Source organism: Pongo pygmaeus, chromosome 1 (genome assembly GCF_028885625.2).
Source record: "Pongo pygmaeus isolate AG05252 chromosome 1, NHGRI_mPonPyg2-v2.0_pri, whole genome shotgun sequence".
NCBI classification, from domain to species: Eukaryota; Metazoa; Chordata; class Mammalia; order Primates; family Hominidae; genus Pongo; species Pongo pygmaeus.
This window is the reverse complement of record NC_072373.2, coordinates 140,990,172-141,005,044: the sequence shown is the minus strand read 5'-3', so window position 1 is coordinate 141,005,044 and position 14,873 is coordinate 140,990,172. Positions and strand designations below refer to the sequence as shown.

General features: G+C 38.0%; 1 protein-coding gene across 2 annotated transcripts in view; it reads left to right on the top strand.

The window, feature by feature from the left end:
* Positions 1-13,351, top strand: part of LOC134738342 (putative uncharacterized protein encoded by LINC00596) — a 75,246-nt gene extending 61,895 nt beyond the window's left edge. The window contains exons 3-4 of one of the 2 annotated variants that reach the window (XR_010124035.1): positions 2,172-2,311; positions 12,980-13,351. The gene's annotated coding sequence lies outside the window, so the exon portion shown is untranslated. Of the gene's footprint in view, positions 1-2,171; positions 2,312-12,979 lie in introns of those variants that run through there. The other variant, XR_010124042.1, reaches the window with a different exon arrangement.
* Positions 13,352-14,873: the final 1,522 nt, after the last annotated feature.

Sequence of the window (14,873 nt, the reverse complement as noted above, 5' to 3'; positions counted from 1 at the left end):
ATGAATTCATTTAAAAAATATATTTATAGTGATGTGGTCTCACTTTGTTGCTTAGGTTGGTCTTGAACTCCTTCCTTCAAATGATCCCCCTGCCTCGGCCTCCCAAATTGCTGGGATTATAGGCATATAATCCCAGACCCAACCTTGTGTGAGCATTTCTTTTTTTTTCTTTTTCTTTTCTTTTTTTTTTTTTTGAGATGGAGTTTCACTCTTGTTGCCCAGGCTGGAGTTCAGTGGCACGATCTCGGCTCACCGCAACCTCCTCCTCCTGGGTTCAAGCAATTCTCCTGCCTCAGCCTCCCAAGTAGCTGGGACTACAGGCATGCACCACTATCCTGGCTAATTTTGTATTTTTAGTAGAGACGGGGTTTCTCCATGGTGGTCAGGCTGGTCTCGAACTCCCGATCTCAGATGATCCACCCACCTTGGCCTCCCAAAGTGCTGGGATTACAAGTGTGAGCTACCAGGCCTGGCCAAGCATTTCTTACTTACACATTAACATTATATATTAGATGTATATAAATTGCAGATATAGTGTCTTTTCTCATTCATACTTTGTAAAATAATTTTATCTAAACTCTTTCTGTCATCCTTCCTTAACACTGTAGCTCCTTTATTATTAAAACTACTTTAAAGTCTTTTACTTTTTAGAGCATAACATTCTTACATCTGTCAAAATTATTTGAACCATTTAAAATCTCTGCAAATTGTCCTGGAAACATACATCACAATGAAACATCTATTCAAGGAGAGCTCCTATAACTCTGGTAAGAATAACAAGAGTCTGTGGCACTTGACCCTTGGGCCTCTTCATCCTCATTTTCAGTTTGGGCTGACAAAAGGTCCACTACTGGGGGCTATGGAAAGAAGGTGGAGCTGCCTCTTCTCTCATATTCTGAGCAGGGATAACATATCCCATCAGGAGTGCCAGTCCACCAGAATTTTTCATCCCCTCCAATAGTGAGTTGTAAAGACTAAATTTCTGGTGAGTGTGACCAGAAGTCAAGGGCTCCCAACCTTTCCCAGTCCCACTCATAGAGCAGAGGCTCCGTAATTGCCCAACAGGTTTTCCTTGCCTGTTGCCTAGATAGAGCTTATTTATCAAGACAGGGGAATTGCGGTAGAGAAAGCGTTTAATTCACGCAGAGCTGGCTGTATGGGATTCTCAAGTTTTATCATTACTCAAATGAGTCTCCCTGAAAATGTGTGTATGGGGGTTTCTGAGGATAATTTGGTGGGTAGGAGGTTGGGAAGTGGGGAGTGCTGATTGGCTGGGTTAGGGATGAAATCATAGGGCATCAAAGCTGTCTTCTTGCATGAGTTGGTTCCTGGGTGGGGGCCACAAGACCAGATGAGCCAGTTTATTGACCTGGATGGCAACTGGAAAGGTCTGGAATCTTGTGGCCTCTAGCTGCATGACTCTCAGAACATAATTTCTAATCTCATGGCTGATTTGTTAATCTTGCAAAGTCAGTCTAGTCCTCAGGGAAGAAGGGGTTTTATTTTGGGAAAAGGCTGACTAAATTCCTTCCAATGTCAGTTCGGCCTATGCTCAGGGATGAACAAGGACAGCTTGGAGGTTAGAAGTAAGATAGAGTCAGGCCAGATCTCTTTCACATAATAATATTCTCAGTTATAATTTTTGCAACAAGATTTCAGCTTTAGCTCAGGAATGGCAGAATGAGAAACCCTGGCCTGTCACCCTCACTCTGGTTCACTTGTAGGGTGGTTTTTCCATGTTGGGAGGGGCAATTGGCAAAGAGCAGAAGCTACCACCTCTGCCCAGTTGAAGGGGTCATGGCTCAGAGATATTTTCCAGAGAGAGAGAGAGGCAGTCTATAAAATCAGAGCTCCAAAGCTTTTCCCACAGAAACTGACTTTATTTGAAAAAGAGTGTGGGCCAGGGGGAGATTCAAGCCTGGAAACATAAATAAAATTTACTACTAGATGACTGACTTTACAAGAAATACTATTAATAAAAGAAGGTTTTCAGGCAGAAAGCAGATGACTCCAGATGGCAATACACATCCACATGGACAAACAAAGAGCACCAGTAAGATAATTATATAGTTATAAAAGACTGTATAAATGCATATTTCTTCTTATTTCTCTTTTTAACTAATTTTTAAAAGACAGTTATATAAGGCAATATGTATATAATTGTGTTTCAGGCCCATAACATATAGAAACGTGATATACTTAACAAGAACAGGACAAGAGAGAACAGTAGGAGCGAAGCTGCATTGGAATAAAGAAATGACAGCAGACGTTAACTCGAACCCCCAGGAATACAATAAGAGAACCTGAAACTGTAAGTTAACATAACAAGCTCTATACATTTATACCTTCCTCTTCAGCTTCTTTAAAAGACATAAAATCGTATGAATTAATTTATAACAATGTATTGTATTGTTTGAACATATATTTAACATATTTAATAATATCAAAAAAGTGAGAAAAACTAGTAATTTTAGACTTATAAGAGTAAAAATTGTCTCACTGGAATTGATTTAGCATAAATGTGAGATACATTCTCATAAATTACATATATGATACATTCTAGAGCAATTAGTAAGAAAATATTAGAACTCAAATCAATAACCTAACCTTTTACCTTAAGATGCTAGTAAATGAAGAGCAAACTAAATCCAAAGCTAGCAGAAAGAAGAAAATAATAAAGAATTTTGGAAATTAAGAGTAGAAATTAATGAGATAGAGAATATAAGACAAAAGTAGAGAAAATCAATAAAATCAAAAGCTGTTCTTAGAAGAGATCAACAAAATTGGCAAAACAAAACTGTTTTGTTAGACTGGCCAAAACAAAACAAAAAACCCAGCCGAAGAACAGGAGACTCAAATTACCAAAATCAAGAATGAAAAGGGGGACATTACTTCTGACCTTACAAAAATAAAAAAGATTTTAAGGTAATGCTATCAACAACTGTATGTCAACAAATTAAATTAGACATAATGGACAAATTCTCAGAAAGACTCAAACTGCCAACTGCCCCAAATTGAAAGTGAAAGCAGGGACAAGCTCTTCAATTCTGGGAAATGGACTAGATGTTAAGAAAACTACTCTTTTCTGTTTAGTGCAATGTGTTGGGGACAGTTTTTGTGCCTTTTGTTTTTATGTCAGACAGCTGGGAAAAAATATCTAGGGGATTTTTCATGTAGATGGTGGGGATGAGGAAGCATCATTTCCTCACTTTTCAGTTCACTTGGTTTGCAGTCTATGGAATCCTTCAAGTAGATGGTCACAGATCAAATTAATTCACAGTTTAGTATTATTACATGATGCAATAATTAATGTATATATGCCTAGCAGTCTCAATATTAGCATCCAATGAACAGACTGAATTTCAGGTGTGGAATGTTTTGATAATAAGCTTATTTTCACACAAAGAGCTCTATGCAGCTGGCTGTAGAGTGCATAGCAAGAGGGACTCAGTGATTCAGCTGGGGTCACTGAGTCTCATATCAAATGGAAGCAAGACCTGCAAGCTAGAAAAACAACCATATGCACGTATGTGTATAGAGAGCAAATATACTGCGTGCACAGCACTGTACTAGGTGCTGAGAAGTGTATGAAGATTAATTAGACACAGGTACTGCCCTAAACTGGACTTAATCTAGTGGGTAAGACTGACTTGCACTCAAAGCATAAAAGCAAAGGCCTGGAGAGGAGTGGAAGAATGGAGCACTGAACACTGAAATATGTAACCCAAGATTGCACAATGGAAGATTTCAAACTTTTATCCATGAAGAATTTCCTTTCATGTCACTTATGTGAAATGGGTTGAGTTTTAATTTTATAAAAAATGACCTGACAGTAAAAAACAGACACGTAGACCAATGGAACAGAATAGAGAATTCAGAAATAAATTTATATATTTAAAGTCACCTTATTTTTGACACAGAGGCCAGCAATATACATTGGGGAATGTATGTTCATAATTGATGCTGGGAAATGTGGATATTAATGTGCTGTATGAAAAATCAATTCAAAATGGATTAAATATTTAAATGTAAGACCCCAAGCTGTAAAACTATCACAGAAAAACATAGGGAAAACACTTGCGGACATCAGTCCAGGCAAAAATTTGATGGATAAAACTTCAATAGCACACTCAACAAAAGCAAAAATAGACAAATTAGACTGTTAAACTAAAAGGCTTTTGTGCAGCAAAGGAAAAAATCAACAGAAAGGGGAGTCATCTTATGTAATGGGATAATGTATTTGCAAGCTATTCAACCGACAAAAGACTAATATTCAGAATATACAAACGTCTCAACTCAAAAACAAACAAACAATCTTATTTAAAAAATGGGCAAAATATATGAATAGACATCTCTCAAAAGAAGACATACAAATGGCCAACAAGTATATAAAAAATGCTCAACATGTCTTAGATCCAGCAAGATGACCGAATAGGAACAGCTTTGGTCTGTAGCTCCCAGTGAGACCAACGCAGAAGGTGATTTCTGCATTTCCAACTGAGGTACCCTGTTCATCTCATTGGGACTGATTAGGCAGTGGGTACAGCCTATGGAGAAGAAGGGTGGGGGTGTTGACTCACTTGGGAAGTGCAAGGAGCCGGGGTCCTCCCTCCCTCAGCCAAGGGGAGCCCTGAAGGACTGTGCTATGCAGCCCAGATACTATGCTTTTCCCACGGTTTTTGCAATCCATAGACTAGGATATACCCTCTTGTGCCTACACCACCAGGACCCTGGGTTTCAAGCACAAAACTGGGCAGCTGTTTGGGGAGACACGAGCTAGCTGTAGGATTTTTTTTTTTTTTTTTTTTTGTATGCTAGTGGCACCTGTAACCCCAGCGAGACAGAACTGTTCACTCCCCTGGAAAGGAGGCTGAAGCCAGCGAGCCAAGTGGTCTTGCTCAGCGGGTCCCACTCCCACACATCCCAGCAAGCTAAGAACCACTGGCTTGAAATTCTCACTGCCAGCACAGCAGTCTGAAGTTGACCTGGGACAATGGAGTCTAGTGGGGAGACGGGCATCCACCATTAGTGAAGCTTTGAGTAGGCGATTTTTCTCCTGACAGTGCTAAGGAGGCTGGGAAGTTTGGACTGGGTGGAACTCAACACAGCACTGCAAAGCAGCTGTGGCCAGACTGCCTCTCTAGATTCCTCCTCACTGGGCAGAGCATCTCTGAAAGAAAGGCAGTAGCCCCAGTCAGGGGCTTATAGATAAAAAAAACTCCCATCCCCCTGGGACAGAGCACCTGGGGCAAGGGGTGGCTTTGGGCACAGCTTCAGCAGATTTAAATGTTCCTGCCTGCCATCTCTGAAGAGAGCAGTGGATCCTGACAAGGAGGATTCTCCCAGCACAACGCTGAGCTCTGCTAAGGAACAGACTGCCTCCTCAAGTGGGTCCCTGACTAAGAGAGACCTCCCAACAGCGACACCTCATACCAGAGAGTTCCAGCTGGCATCAGGCTGGTGCCCCCCTAGGACATAGCTTTTGGAGGAAGGAGCAGGCAGCAATCCTTGCTGTTGCGCAGCCTCTGCTGGTGATACTAGGCAAACAGGGTCTGGAGTGGACCTCCAGCAAACTGCAACAGACTTGCAGAAGAGAGGCCTAACCATGAGAAAAAAACTAACAGAAAGCAATAACATTAGTATCAACAAAACGGACCCCCCCACCAACAAAAACCCAGTCCAAAGGTCATCAGCCTCAAAGATCAAAGGTAGACAAATCCACAAAGATGAGGAAAAGCCAGCACAAAAATGCTGAAAATTCCAAAAACCAGAATGCCTCTTCTTCTCTAAATGATCCCAATTCCTCTTCAGCGAGAGCACAAAACTGGACAGAGAAGGAGTTTGACAAATTGACAGAAGTAGGCTTCAGAAGGTGGGTAGTAACAAACTCCTCTGAGCTAAAGGAGCATGTTCTAACCCAATGCAAGGAAGCTAAGAACCTTGATAAAAGGTTATGGGAACTGCTAGCTAGAATATCCAGTTTAGAGAAGAACATAAATGACCTGATGGAGCTGAAAAACACAGCACGAGGACTTCCTGAAGCATACAAAAGTATCAATAGCCAAATCAATAGTGGAAGAAAGGATATCAGAGATTGAAGATTAACTTACTAAAATAAGGCGTGAAGACAAGATTAGAGAAAAAAAGAATAAAAAGGAAGGAACAAAGCCTCCAAGAAATATGGGACTATGAAAAGACCAAAACTACGATTGATTGGTCTACCCAAAAGTGATGAGGAGAATGAAACTAAGTTGGAAAACACACTTCAGGATATTACCCAGGAGAACAGCAAGACAGGCCAACATTCAAATTCAGGAAATATAGAGAACACCACAATGATACTCCTTGAGAAGAATAACTCCAAGACACATAATCGTTAGATTCTCCAAGGTTGAAATGCAGAAACACACGTTAAGGGCAGCTAGAGAGAAAGGTCAGGTTGCCTACAAAGGGAAGCCCATCAGGCTAACAGTGGATCTCTCTACAGAAACCCTACAAGCCAGAAGAGAGTGGGTGCCAATATTCAATATTCTTAAAGAAAAGAATCTTCAACCCAGAATTTCATATCCAGACAAACTAAGCTTCATAAGTGAAGGAGAAATAAAATCCTTTCCAGACATGCAAATGGTGAGGGATTTTGTCAACACCAGGCCTGCCTTACAAGAGCTCCTGAAGGAAGCACTAAATATGGAAAGGAAAAACTGGTACCAGTCACCACAAAAACATACCAAAATATAGGGACCATCAACACTATGAAGAAACTGCATCAACTAATGTGCAAAATAACCAGGTAGCATCATAATGACAGAATCAAATTCACACAGAACAATATTAGCCTTAAATGTAAATGAGGTAAATGCCCCAATTAGAAGAAACAGGCTGGCAAATTGGATAAAGAGTCAAGACCCATTGGTGTGCTGTATTCAGGAGACCCATTGCACATGCAAAGACACATATAGGCTCAAAATAAAGGTATGGAGAAAAATTTACCAAGCAAATGAAAAGAAAAAAAAAAAGCAGAGATTGCAATCCTAGTCTCTGACCAAACAGACTTAAAACGAACAAAGATCAGAAAAGACAAATAAGGGCATTACATAATGGTACAGGTATCAATGCAACGAGAAGAGCTAACTATCCAAAATATGTATGCACCCAATACAGGAACATCTGACCTAAAAAGAGACTTAGACTCCCACACAATAATAGTTGGAGACTTTAACAGCCCACTGTCCATATTAGACAGATCAACGAGACAGAAAATTAAGAAGGATACCCAGGAATTGAACTCAGCTCTGCACCAAGCAGACCTAATAGATGTCTACAGAACTCTCCACCCCAAATCAACAGAATATACATTCCTCTCAGCATCACATAGTACTTATTCTGAAATCAACCACATAATTGGAAGTAAAACACTCCTCAGCAAATGCAAAAGATTGGAAGTCATAACAAACAGTCTCTCAGACCACAGTGCAATCAAATTAGAAGTCAGGATTAAGAACCTCACTCAAAACTGCACAAATACAGGGAAATTCAACAACCTGCTCCTGAATGACTACTGGGTAAATAATGAAATTAAGGCTGAAATAAAGAAGTTCTTTGAAACCAATGAGAACAAAGAGGCAACATACCAGAATCTTTTTAACTGGGACACAGCTAAAGCAGTGTTAAGAGGGAAATTTATAGCACTAAATGGCCACATCAGAAAGCAAGAGAAATCTAAAATTGACACCTTAACATCACAATTAAAAGAACTAGAGAAGCAAGGGCAATTTTTAAGTAGAAAAAACTACTTAAAAATTCAAAAGCTAGCAGAAGGCAAGAAATAACTAAGATCAGAGCAGAACTGAAGGAGATAGAGACTCAAAAAACCCTTCAAAAAATCAATGAACCCAGGAGGTGTTTTTTTGAAAAAGTTAAAAAAATAGAACACTAGTCAGATTAATAAAAAAGAAAAGAGAGAAGAATCAAATAGACACAATAAAAAATGATAAAGGGGATATCACCACTGATCCCACAGAAACACAAACTACCATCAGAGAATACTATAAACACCTCTAGACAAATAAACTAGAAAATCTAGAATAAATGGCTACATTCCTGGACACATACACCCTCTCTAGACTAAACCAGGAAGAAGTCAAATCCTTGAATAGACCAATAACAACTTTTGAAATTGAGGCAATAGTTAATAGCCTACCAACCAAAAAAAGTCCAGGACCAGACAGATTCACAGCCAAATTCTACCAGAGGTACAAAGAGGAGTTGGTACCATTCCTTCTGAAACTATTCAAAACAATAGGAAAAGAGGGACTCCTCCCAAACTTGTTTTATGAAGCCAGCATCATCCTGATTCCAAAACTTGGCAGAGTCACGACAAAAAAAGAAAATTTCAGGCCAATATCCCTGATGAACATCGATGTGAAAATCTTCAATACTGGCAAACCAAAACAAGCAGCACATCAAAAAGCTTATCCACCAAGATTAAGTTGGCTTCATCCCTGGGATGCAAGGCTGGTTCAACATATGCAAATCAATAAACGTAATCCATCATATTAACAGAATCACATAATTATCTCAATAGATGCCAAAAAGGCCTTCAATAAAATTCAACACCCCTTCATGCTAAAATTCTCAATAAACTAGATATTAATGGAACATATCACAAAACAATAAGTGCTATTTCTGACAAACCCATAGCCAATATCATACTGAATGGGCAGAAGCTGAAAGCATTCCCTTTGCAAACTGGCACAAGACAAGGATGCCCTCTCTCAGCACTCCTATTCAACATAATATTAGAAGTTCCAGCCAGGGCAATCAGGCAAGAGAAATAAATAAAGCACATTCAAATAGGAAGAGAGGAAGTCAAATTGTCTCTATTTGCAGATGACATGATTGCTTATTTAGAAAACAGCATCATCACTGCCCAAAAATCTCTTTAAGCTGATAAGCAACTTCAGCAAAGTCTCAGGATACAAAATCATTGTGCAAAAATCACAAGCATTCCTATTCACCAATAATAGACAAGTGGAGTGCCAAATCATGAGTGAACTCCCATTCACAATTACTACAAAGAGAATAAAATACCTAGGAATACAACTTACAAGGGATGTGAAGGACCTCTTCATGGAGAACTACAAACCACTGCTCAAGGAAATAAGAGAGTACACAAACAAATGGAAAAACATTCCATACCTATGGATAGGAAGAATCAATATCTTGAAAATGGCCATACTGCCCAAAGTAATTTTCAGATTCAATGCTATTCCCATGAAGCTACCATTGACTTTTTTCACAGAACTAGAAAAAACTACTTAAAATTTCATATGGAACCAAAAAAGAGCCCGTATATCCCAGACAATACCAAGCAAAAAGAACAAAGCTAGAGGCATCGTGCTATCTGACTTCAAAGTATACTACAAGGCTATAGTAACTAAAACAGCATGCTATGATACCAAAACACGTATATAGACCAATGGAAGAGAACAGAGGCCTCAGAAACAACACCCACAACTACAACCATCTGATCTTCAACAAACCTGACAAAAGCAAGCAATGGGAAAAGGATTCCCTATTTAATAAATGGTGCTGGGAATACTGGCTAGCCATATGCAGAAAACTGAAACTGGACCCCTTCCTTACATCTTACACAAAAATTAATTCAAGATGGATTAATGACTTAAATGTAAAACCCAAAACCATAAAAACCCTAGAAGAAGACGTAGGCAATACCATTCAGGACATAGGCATGGGCAAAGACTTCATGACTAAAACACCAAAAGCAATTGCAACAAAAGCCAAAATAGACAAATGGGATCTAATTAAACTAAAGAGCTTCTGCACAGCAAAACGAACTATCATCAGAGTGAACAGGCAACCTACAGAATGGGAGAAAATTTTTGCAACCTATCCATCTGACAAAGATCTGGTATCCAGGATCTACAAGGAACTTAAACAAATTTACAAGAAAAAAAAAAACAAACAACCCCATCAAAAAGTGGGCAGAGGATATGAACAGACACATCTCAAAAGAAGACATTTATGTGGCTAACAAACATATGAGAAAAGGCTCATCATCACTGGTCATTAGAGAAATGCAAATCAAAATCACAATGAGATACCATCTCACGCCAGTTAGAATGGTGATCATTAAGAAGTCAGGAAACAACAGATGCTGGAGAGGATGTGGAGAAATAAGAATGCTTTTACACTGCTGGTGGGAGTGTAAATTAGTTCAACTATTGTGGAAGACAGCGTGGCTACTCCTCAAGGATCTAGAACCAGAAATACCATTTGACCCAGCAATCCCATTACTGGGTATATACCAAAAGGATTATAAATTATTCTACTATAAAGACACATGCACACGTATGTTTATTGCAGCACTATTTACTATAGCAAAGACTTATAACCAATCCAAATGCCCATCAATGATAGACTGGATAAAGAAAATGTGGCACATGTACATCATAGAATACTATGCAGCCATAAAAAAGAATGAGTTCTTGTTCTTTGCAGGGACATGGATGAAGCTGGAAACCATCATCCTCGGCAAACTAACACAGGGACAGAAAACCAAACATCACATGTTGTCATTCATAAGTGGGAGTTGAACAATGAGAACACATGGACACAGGGAGGGTAACATCCTGAATTATGAAAGTTAATGATGGCCCAATCTCATATTTGGGTTTGGAAAAAAAAATTATATTAATGGAGAAGGTGGGAGACATCAATTTACTATCAGTTTTCTTCCAACCAAACAATACCCATTCAGAGTTATGTCAAGCCTCCTTTTGTGTTAATTGTCAGAAATATTAATATTTGACCAAATTCTCAAACCATTACTCATCAAAACTGTTGCCTTTTTATCTGTATTGTTTGCACATTTGGTGTAAAAATGTAAAAAATAAGGTTCATTGTTTAATATTAATGTCAGGCTCCAAAATTCCTGATAGAGAGGGAAATGTATGTTTTTGGAAATAAACTTGAAATGCATATTGGAGAAGAGGCATAGCTCCAACAATTTAAGTTCAGCAGATACCTAAGCAAGAAAAAATGACTATGAAATTGCTTTGTTAAAAAATTTTGTTTGTTTTGAAAAACAAGGTAGTGAGTAGAGGGAAGAGGATAGAATATGGGAGAAGACAGATTGAAACTAGCAAGGTAGAAGTGGGCTGGGCTATTGTGGAGTGAAGGGCTGTGGTTACCCTCAAAGTTATGATGGTCAGAGAAATCTTAGGAAGAAAACTTCCAACACTTAAATCTTTAACTAAATCTACTACACTCAAATGTGCTTTCTCAATTGTCTTACATTTGGGAGTGAGGGTAGATGAGGCACTATGTCCAATTCTATCTCATGTTAAACTGCCAACCCCAAACTGAGAGGTCTTCTTCATTATGGTTGGGAAAGTCCTATTGGAATGGATCTGTCAGTGACACAGCATCATCTCAGCTGGCCCTGGAAAACCAGCAAATGACATAGGAATATAATGGAAAACTCTGTGTAACCACAGACACCAGATTTAGACATAAAAGTGAAAGCACTCAAATGTTCATCAAGAGTTGAGCGATAAATAGTTCATGATATATTCATATAGTAAACACTATAGAGCAATGAGAACAATTGACCTACAGCTAAACCCAAAAATATCTACCAATCTTACATGTTTATTATTGAGTAAAAGACACTGGATGCTAAGAAACATGTACTCTAAGATTCCATTCGCCTAAAGTACCAAAGCAGGATAGTAGTTTTGATGGCTGTAGGAGGAGGTGGTAGAGCATGAAGAGGGCTTCATGGAAACTGTTGTATTCTGAATTTTCTTTGGGTGCTGGCATTCTGAATATATTTAGTTTGTTCAAATCCACAGACCTGTATATTTATGATGTGTCCACTTTTCTATATGTGTATTTATGCTTCAAAGTAATTTACTTATCTAATAAAATATAGAAATAAATATAACAAAATATGCCAAGGACTATATACTGAAAACTATGCAATATTTCTGAGAGAATTAAAAGGGCTAGTAAATGGTGGAACATGTCGTGATTATGGATTGGAAGACTGACTATTTTATGAGTCTAATTTTTCCACAAATATATCTATATATTCAATGTAATTGCCAGACTTATACATATAGTGAGTTGATTTATGGTAATGATAGTGAAAGGATAATCTTCTCAATAAATGGTGTTAGGCCTTCTATACACAGGTTAGAAAGAAATAAAAACTGGTTCTTACCCTCGTGACATTAAAGACAAATCAATTCCAAATGGATTATAGATCTAAATGTGGAAGATAAAACAATCAAACTTTTAGAAAAAAAAAGTCAATGACATTATTTTCACATTCTCCAGATTGGAAAACTGATACAAAACTATAATATTAAGTATAAACAAAATGTCAATATGTTTAACTACATTAAAATTAAGAACTGACAAAGATATAATTAAGAGACTGAAAAGGCAAATCAAAGATTAAAAACATATTATATATATAATTAGAATATGTAATGCAGTCTTCAAATCTACAAAAAAAAGAAGTAAAAGTCTTAAATAAGCTCATCCAAAAGAAGATATCCTAATGAACAGCAAACATGAACACATGTTCAACTTCCATAATTGTCTTTTATTCCCAAGGAAAATCAAATTAAACTGTGAATGAAACCTACATGTACCCACTAGAATGACTATAATCCAAAAGGCTGACATATCCAAATGATGGCAAGAATGTGGAGCATTGGGGAGTCTTAATATTGCTGATGAGAGTATAAATTGTGACAATCATATTAAAAATCTATTTGATATTATGTACTATGAGGTGAAAAAATGCATACTATATATTGAATACTTCCACTCCTAAGTATCTGTAGTGAAATATTATTACAGAACCCAAAAGCTTTCACATATATTTTAATACATAATATTGAGTTAAGGAAGTCAATCATAAAGCAAAACATTGTGTATGTTTCAGTTTATATAAAGACAAAAAGGAGACAATAGCCGGATGCAGTGGCTCACGCCTGTAGTTCCAGCACTTTGGGAGGCCGAGGTGGGCAGATCACAAGGTCTGAGTTCGAGACCAGCCTGGCCAATGTGATGAAACCCTGTCTCTACTAAAGATACAAAAAATTAGCCGGGCATGGTGGCATGTGACTGTAATTCCGGCTACTCAGGAGGCAGAGGCAGGAGAATCGCTTGAATCTGGGAGGCGAAGGTTGCAGTGAGCTGAGATTGTACCATTGCATTCCAGCCTGGGTGACAGGGAGATATTCTGTCTGAAAACAACAACAACAACAACAACAACAACAAACAGACAATAACAATCTATGCTCTTCCAAGTCAGGTAAAAGTTTCTGTATTAATTATTTGATATTGCATAAGAAATACCCTCCAAATGTAGTGAACTGAAACATTTATTGTCTCATAGTTTCTAAAGTTCACAAGAATCTAGGAAGAAGGGGGATAATTATCTTTGTCATATTGCTGAGACATAAAATAAAATGAGGATGGAGAATTGACCATTCGACCTATCAACATGGAGCCAGCAGGTCATGAGAGGGACTGATTGTGTGGGACTCTTGATATTGAGATTATGGAGGAGGTTTAGTTACTGTTAAGGAAAAGTTTCAGGCTGAGGTGAGATGATAGAAAAGACTTTCAGCTATTAGGAGGTCAAGGAACTGAGAGGCTGGGGAGATGCTTGTCTACCATATCTGAAAGGGCCCAAAGATCAACAAGAGTAGTGGTAAGGAGAGAAAGGGTCAGCCGTTAAAATATTCAGTGAATAAAGGGCTTGCGAGATCCAGGATGCCTGGCGCAAAGGAGTTTTGAGTAGTACAGCCTGATGACATATGCTTCACTTTGTGTGTTTGTTTTATTGTTGTTTTGTGGTTTTCTGGTGGGTTGAGGAGCTAAAGAAAGAGGGTAAGTTATCTGGAAGCAACAATGAAGAGGAAGAAGGGCATCTAATCTATCACTTCAAGCTCTGTCAAATTAGGAATATGGAGGAAAAGCATGGTGTCAACACTTGAGGAAGGTGCTGGCATATCGCATATGGAAAGTAACTCTGCCAGTCATCAGCTTTGTGAGTTCTCTATGCCTCATTTCATCATCTTCTCAATAAGCACATCAATACCTAATTCATATTGTTTTGTGAGGCTGAACTGGGAAAATGTACATAAAAGTCTTAACACATTATTAGAGGCTCATTTTGAACTTTGAAAATTTAGTAACACTTTCAATTAAGTATTAAAACACATTTCCCAAACTTAGTATTTGAATGTATGCTCCTTCTAAAAATGTTTTCAGAGCACAAAATAAGTAATAATGTTATCTTTTATGTTGGTATCATTAGTACTTTGCCTAATGCCTGTTTTGATATTTCACATATATCTATAAAATGTCTATTCAGGATGAGAGGACATAAAATAAATTACATAGCATTTTGTATCTGTATAAAATAAATATGGTCTAAATAAGTATTGTCAGAATACTATGCAGCCATAAAAAAGATTGAGATTGTGTCCTTTGCAGCAACATGGATGGAGATGGAGTTCATTATCCTAAACAAACTAACACAGGAACATAAATCCAAATACCACAAGTTCTCGCTTATAAGTTGGAGCTAAACTTTTATTACATAGGGACACAAAGAAAGGAACAGCAGACACCAGGGCCTTCTTGAGGGTTGAGGGATGAGAGTGAGGGTTGAAAACTACCTATCAAGTACTATGCTGATTACCTGGGTGATGAAATCATTTATACACTAAATCCCTTTGACATGCAATCTACCTATATAATGCTTGCACATGTACCCCTGAACTTAAAAGTTGGGAAATAGATAAAAATAAATGTTGTCAGACCAT